The sequence below is a fragment of the Sinocyclocheilus rhinocerous genome, unplaced genomic scaffold (assembly GCF_001515625.1).
Source record: "Sinocyclocheilus rhinocerous isolate Xijiao unplaced genomic scaffold, SAMN03320098_v1.1 scaffold2670, whole genome shotgun sequence".
NCBI lineage: Eukaryota > Metazoa > Chordata > Actinopteri > Cypriniformes > Cyprinidae > Sinocyclocheilus > Sinocyclocheilus rhinocerous.
The window spans coordinates 76,741-84,850 of NW_015647012.1; positions in this window are offsets into that span (position 1 = coordinate 76,741).

Sequence of the window (8,110 nt, forward strand, 5' to 3'; positions counted from 1 at the left end):
ATATATATATAACTTTTTACATAATTTTTCATATTTTATATGAAAATGTATTCATATAAAATTATACATTTATTTTAATTTATTACATTTATTTGGATATATATATATATATATATATATTTGTGTGTGTGTGTATGAAAAATGATGTAAAAAGTGAATTTTATATATAAAATTAACTTTTTACATAATTATTCATATTTTATATGAAAATGTATTCATATAAAATTAATCATAAATTTATTTTCATTTATTGAATTTATTTGGTATTTCATGATTATGAAGAACTTCAGTTCAGCATTTTTATTGTAATAATAAATAATATTGCAAATAATGTCCAGGAAAGCAGCAGAGAAATCCATTTTACTCTTTAAACGGTCTGTATTGGGCATAGTGTTTCACAGTGGTATCAAATCTCTTGCTGAGATTCTTTAGTCATGGTGTCAGTATGTCTGTCTCTGATCATGCCAGCCGTGTTAAAATTAGTCCTGCTGTGGCCATTCAAGTGCTTCTTAGAGCTTTCTGTCATCTGAGTTGAGGGTTACGTCACTGTTTTTCCCCCTCATTAAGCTACGGTTAACCACCAATGGATCAAGGCCCTGTTCTCATTCTCTCCGCTTCTGTCCCTGCCCAGCACAAATTACACATGCCTGGAGGAGAAGACATCCCACATTCACACGTCTCACAAGGCGCTGACGTTCCCTATCTGTTACAGCACCACTGTAATGGGAGAAGAGAGTTAGAGAGCTCTTCAGCCCAAACCCTCACATTGTGTGAAACACTGGAACATCGCAACCACAGGGCATATGGGTTGTATTTATAGCATGCTGGTTTCGTCTGGTCAGAGGAGAACTGGCCACTGGATGAGCCTGGTTTCTCCCAAGGTTTTTTCTCCATTTCTGTTACAGATGGAGTTTTGTTTCCTTGCCACTGTCGCCTTTGGCTTGCGGACACTTAATGGGGGAAGTCGTGGCCTAATGGTTTGAGAGTCAGACTTGTAACCCAAAGGTTGTGGGTTCAAGTCTCGGTACAGGCAGGAATTGTATAGGTGGGGGGAGTGAATGACCAGCGCTCTCTTCCACCCTCAATACCATGACTGAGGTGAGACCCTTGAACAAGGCACCAAACCCCCAACTGCTCTTGGGGTGCCAAAGAAAAAAACATGGCTGCCCACTGCTCCGTGTGTGTGCACTTGGATGGGATAAATGCAGAGCACAAATTCTGAGAATGGGCTCCATACTTGGCTTTTTTTTATCCCATCAGGTTCTGTTGTAATACTTTTACAGCAGGGTTTCTGTATCACACTCTCCCCCACATCTCTCTCATTACATAAACCACATAATGAGGCAATCAACTGTCAAATCCTCAGAGATCTTGTTAGAAACTGTCAAGAGCAAGAGATCTTTTTTTCCAGTTTTGGATAAGAAAATGGCTGATAAATACCTTGTGTTTTCTCTCTTTCAGTGAATTTATATTAGCATTGAAACCATTTATATGCTAGTGTTTGCCAAAAGTTGATAAAATAATTTAATAAATCTTTCTTTTTCAGGACATTTTAGATCTTGCACTTAAGAATATATCCAAATGTTTGTCCAATAAAACACTTAGAATAAGTTCTTTTCCCCAATAGCAAATGGAAAATTATGGTTCACAACAACTTCTTGTTTCAATACAAAATAGGTTTTCATGTCAAGCGATTTCAAGTGTTAATTTTGAGTAGAAATTTACTATTAAATGCTCAGTTATGGTTGAGCAATGCCATTTCATAAAAATATTATGAAGCATATCTTTTTACACTCCAAAACACCTTTAAAAGCCCAGTCACACCAAGCACGATAACGATAAAGATATAGTTCTAAAAATCGTTCTCAATATTAAAGAATAGCATAGTTCACACCACAACTATAACGATAACGATACAGAGGAACCATATCGTTGTGATCACTTTCAAAACGTTTTTTTTTTTCCAGCTGATGAACGATAAAACACTGACAGCCAATCAGAATCCATCCTGCTGTAACGAGCTCAAGAATTTAAAGCGGCGGAGGCATGTGCGCTTGGTGTGAACCCGGGCCTTAAGACCTTGGCCAAATAACAACTAAATTGTGAATCTACAGTTGAACTCCTCAAAAAGAATTACATGTTCGATGACCTCATAGAAAAGGTCAAGATGCTCTCATTTTAGTCAGGATGGTAATTTAACTCTATCCAACATGATGTACCTTGGTGTCGGCTCACAGAACCAACTTAACAAAACACAAGCATGGGCATTACTATATTATTCAGGAAGCTGTAACTTTATCCAGCTTTCTGTGACATGGGGTGGTGACCTACTGGTTGAAGGCTCCAGAGACAGAGGTTCAATTCCCAGAGGTTCCTTAGAAACTGGAGAGTGATTGAGATCATAGTCCTGTCCTGTGGTCATTGTGCAGTTGAGTTCACTCAAATTCTTATGCTGATGATATAATTTTGTAATGAAGATAATTAGAAAAAATGCAAGCATTTTTAGATCTTAGTGTATATACAGTACATACTGTACATGAGTATGTGTGTGTGTGGTTTATTAGTGTGTTTATGTGTGCATGACTGATCATTTGTTTTGGAAAATACTTTTGCCACAGAAGGGGGCTGTGGTCTCCACCATTAATTACAACTTGAAAGATCAAACCCCTCTCCTCCTGAGGGAAAAATCTGCAAAATATAAACAGGTTGTTAAATGGAAAACGACATCTGTGTTCATTTGTTGCAGCCACATTTGGTAATCCTTACTGAAAATGATTTCAAATGGCTTTAGACCACACTCCTATGGGAGTGCTGCAGTGGAAGTGTGTTGAGATCCAGAGATTCACCCATATACTCACTGGCTCCCACCGTCTTGCATCACATCCTCTTTCTTAAAGTATTGTATACATGTTTTGAGAGACATCTGTGGGTTTGATGGAAGCCACGCTCTTTGGAAAGTTAGAAACACTGTTTTTGAGATTGAAAGGGCTGCTTTGGGTCTTGCAGAGCACCATTGTCTTCACTACTTGAAGTGAATTGTTTTACTGACTGGAAACTACCACCCCTTTGAGGGCATTAATATGTGAGATGGATTTGGCTGTCACTCAAGTAGCAATAGATCAATGGGCAATTACGAGAAACATGTCAGTCTATGCCTGAGACTCTTTAATGAGACGTCAGAGTTGTTGAGCAGTTATCCTCTATGCTGTGCTTTGGAGATTCATAGTTTTTCGTAGCATAGCACTTCAAAGTAATCCCTAACAGAACACCTTTCATCACATGCTGGTGTGTACCATTGAAAGGATGACACTGATAATGGCATAAAAGAACAGGCTGTATGAAGCATCATCAGGATGTTTTAATGAAGACTGGGACTAAAAATAAGCCAGCTCACCTCTTTAGGAGAATGAAGAATTGGGCCTTTTGAAGTACACGGGGGTGTGTAAAAGCTCTGTATGGACGGTTCTGAATGTTTGAAGAGGAAATATATGCTTGACAGTGCTCTCTCTCTCTCTTTGTCTTTCGCTCCTCATTAGTCTGCATACAGGGTAAAAACAGCCTCTAATGTCACCTTTACATGCAGCCTCGTCTGCCCCTTTCATCTCGGATCCTCTACAAGTATTCATCACTCTGATCCTCCTGTGATCCTGAAACTTTGATTGAGCCTTTGTGCTTTAAATTCGTCAGTGAATTGAAATGCAGATTCCCTGATGAGTGACTTTAATGGTGAAAAAAGAAATTAGCTTGAGAAGGTGATTATCCACCTGTAAAACACAAGGGAAAAAAATCCTTTAAAAATAGGTTGCTTGTGAATTCATGTAGTATGTGTGTGTGACTGCATGTTCAGGTGAAAATGAATTTGCTTCATTCCATAAACCGATATAAAAGAAGAGAAGATAAAATTTAAAACATTTAACATTGTCAGCAAACAGAAGGGGACAACAGAGTAAATGACGGTCTGACAGAGTTTATTTACAGGCTTCAGGAGAGGAGCAAGCGATGATCACAGGTGAGATAATATAGTAGGTGAGGTGAAGTTGAACAGCTAACATTCACCATTTAATTTTGTATTAACTTGTTAATATTAAATGTATTTGTATATGTGGAAATTAATAATTATAATTAAAAATAATAGTAATTATGTGTTTTTTATGTATAGTTATTTTTGTACTAGTTTTCCCAATTTAAGCAATCTAGTTTAAGACTAAAATGTTTATTTTTTTAATCTGCAGTACTTCTTTTCTCCAGGAGAGAGCAGGCTTGTATTGTAGTGAGACATGTTTCTATCAGTGAGACAGTTTCTATCACCCCAGCAGATGGCAGCATCAAAAGATACAGCACTTGTGTTGCTGCTTCAAACAAAGGCTGATGAATTGTAGGTGCTCTAAAAAGGGGTTGAATTGAGGTAAATATGCCAGTGTAACTTCAGTCATTAGCTATATGGTAAATCAGAGACAATAAAACAAAACATTTATTTAAACAGTAAAAGTGTTTAGGCTGATAACATTGAGAAATGTTTTCAAACATGTTGTACATATGCATATCATTAATAATACCTGAATATTACATAAAGTAATGTATAGTTGCTCAAAATAGATCAATGGTTATGGCCTGATTGTTGTTGTTCATATACCATTGAGTTTTCCGTGTGTGTGGAGATATAGCTGAGGTGCAGTGGAGAGGAGAAAGAGTCACTACTGTGACCCCCCTGTAAACCACAGACCTCAGCACTGTCGGGTTTGCACATTGACAGGCTCCACTCCCTGTGGCTTTGGCTGGAGGTGGCCTGGAATTGACCCACAGCCTGTGGGCGCTCAGGGGAGGCAGGGTTAGTACTTCGGCTAAGTGTAATGTGGATAACAGTGTGTGAGTTAGCAAAGCTGAAGGTTCTTTCCCACAGATTTCCACTGAGGTTACAGCTGGGATCTACTGAATATTTTTTAAGCGTAAAAACAAATTAATAAGTAAGTATGTGGTTTGGGAGGAAGGGCAAACATCTGCAAGTCTCTCTCCAAATACACTAAAAAGCATTAAATTAATCATGTTTTTAGCCTAGCCTTATACCTGACACAACATCGGTTTCACGGTTTCACAGTTTTACTGATAGTGGATGTCTTTAAAAGCTGTTGCTGTAGATTTGGAGTAGGGTAAGGATTTATCAAACAGTTTATCCCTGGACGGGAGGTATGTTAGCAGGAGAGCAGTAATCCGGAATGTGCCCTCCCCTGCGGATCACCAGAGGAGCACGTTGGAAAATCACTGATGTCTTTACAAATATTTACTATTGCCCCGCAACATCTGCTGAATTTATTGTTGTAAAATCCCCCCACCGTTAAGCGCTGGATTGGAGTGTCCAGATGTTCCTAATAACGGCTGCTAGCTTAGCCATGCTGGAGAAATAGAGGTGCCCTTGAGCAAGAATTAACTATTGTTGGGCTCAACCCATCCCTGCCCAGCTGGATTAGAGGGAACACAAGCAGTGGAAGGGCGCTTTATTAAAATACGATCTTTTGTGGTCAGGCTTAAGGTGGGCATGAAAGATCACTGGTATGTCGCTGCTTTTGTCTGGGAGCACTTCTGCCCCCTGCACCACAGCGCTTATGTGTGATCTGAATGAAATGGCAGGTATTTGGGTTGAGGGTATTAATGATTTATTCAGTGTCTGTTAGCCAAAAACGTTTTGAATAATAATAAGTCCCCCCAAGATGTTTAATCATCTGATACCTTTGGACTGGAACACCGAGCCTGCCTGCCTGCCTGCAAAGTTTGTTTTATCTGTCTCTCCTCAGCTCGCCGGATAGATGGGCCTCTTTGGGCTTCTGCTGATCGTCAACCTGCTATGAGGCTTCTTCGGAGAGCACAAAGCCATTAGTTCTGCTCTGTGTACAGTGGCCACAGAAAGTTTTTGAACACTTGATTCACACTTAAAAATCTATGAATTTCATTACATATATAACAAAATATCACACCAAGTGGCATCTGCAAACAAATGATACTAATTCACTTTTCTGAACCTTTAACCAACCATTATCAAGGTGATTTTTAGTGAATGTTTTCCTTAAGTTATCTTACAACAACAGTAAATGTAAATTTGCATGCATAATTGAATATCAGCTGATATATATATATATATACACACACACAATGTTGTTTAGGGTCACTGTGTAAAGCCCTGCTGTATGTTAACCTCGTTTCTCATGCAATGCAGGAAGCAGTGGGTCTGTATGGGAGGCTGCTGAGGAGGATTGGGCGTTCCCAGTCATCCTCCATCATTACCAAAGCAGCCCTGTTGTGAGAGCATATGTCAGTGCTTGTGCTCTTCCATGTATAGGATAATTAGTTCTATTTACAGCCATTAGCTCATAGTTTAAACAAAAAATAGTTTTGACTTTACAGCATCACTATAACTGCATAAATAGCATAAACAGCATAATAACTTTCTTCACATATGTACTCCCATATGTTTAGGAATTTGCGTATGCATCCTTGAGAGTGGCATATGACAGGCGTTTTCCTCACAACTTGGAACAGGCTTGTCAAAGGGGATCTAGCACCCGTTAGCGAGAGGAGAGGGAAGGGGGGGGGGGGGGGGTGCAGTAAATTATTTGTGCTGGCAGATGTTCACAGACCCAAATATGCATGAGTTTGTGGACCTGGCAGCTCTCGCCTCCTGCCAAACTTGCTGCTTTTTCATGATGCATGCGGGAGCAGTTGTTATTCTGGCGGCGTTACAGGGTGCATTAATCTGAACTGTCATCACCTCCGACCGCTTTTGGTGGAAATTATTTCACCCCTTTATTAAGGGAACTCCAGTGAAACATTACCAATGGCGGTAAGGTCAACATTCTTGGCGGTTCTGTCATCAGGCTTCTGTGCTTTTACACTGGCCTTTCTGTGAGAAATAGAGGTGCCCTTGAGCAAGAATGAACTAGTGTTAGGCTCAACCCATCCCTGCCCAGCTGGATTAGAGGGAACACAAGCAGTGGAAGGGCGCTTTATTAAAATACGATCTTTTGTGGTCAGGCTTAAGGTGGGCATGAAAGATCACTGGTATGTCGCTGCTTTTGTCTGGGAGCACTTCTGCCCCCTGCACCACAGCGCTTATGTGTGATCTGAATGAAATGGCAGGTATTTGGGTTGAGGGTATTAATGATTTATTCAGTGTCTGTTAGCCAAAAACGTTTTGAATAATAATAAGTCCCCCCAAGATGTTTAATCATCTGATACCTTTGGACTGGAACACCGAGCCTGCCTGCCTGCCTGCAAAGTTTGTTTTATCTGTCTCTCCTCAGCTCGCCGGATAGATGGGCCTCTTTGGGCTTCTGCTGATCGTCAACCTGCTATGAGGCTTCTTCGGAGAGCACAAAGCCATTAGTTCTGCTCTGTGTACAGTGGCCACAGAAAGTTTTTGAACACTTGATTCACACTTAAAAATCTATGAATTTCATTACATATATAACAAAATATCACACCAAGTGGCATCTGCAAACAAATGATACTAATTCACTTTTCTGAACCTTTAACCAACCATTATCAAGGTGATTTTTAGTGAATGTTTTCCTTAAGTTATCTTACAACAACAGTAAATGTAAATTTGCATGCATAATTGAATATCAGCTGATATATATATATATATACACACACACAATGTTGTTTAGGGTCACTGTGTAAAGCCCTGCTGTATGTTAACCTCGTTTCTCATGCAATGCAGGAAGCAGTGGGTCTGTATGGGAGGCTGCTGAGGAGGATTGGGCGTTCCCAGTCATCCTCCATCATTACCAAAGCAGCCCTGTTGTGAGAGCATATGTCAGTGCTTGTGCTCTTCCATGTATAGGATAATTAGTTCTATTTACAGCCATTAGCTCATAGTTTAAACAAAAAATAGTTTTGACTTTACAGCATCACTATAACTGCATAAATAGCATAAACAGCATAATAACTTTCTTCACATATGTACTCCCATATGTTTAGGAATTTGCGTATGCATCCTTGAGAGTGGCATATGACAGGCGTTTTCCTCACAACTTGGAACAGGCTTGTCAAAGGGGATCTAGCACCCGTTAGCGAGAGGAGAGGGAAGGGGGGGGGGGGGGGGGGCAGTAAATTATTT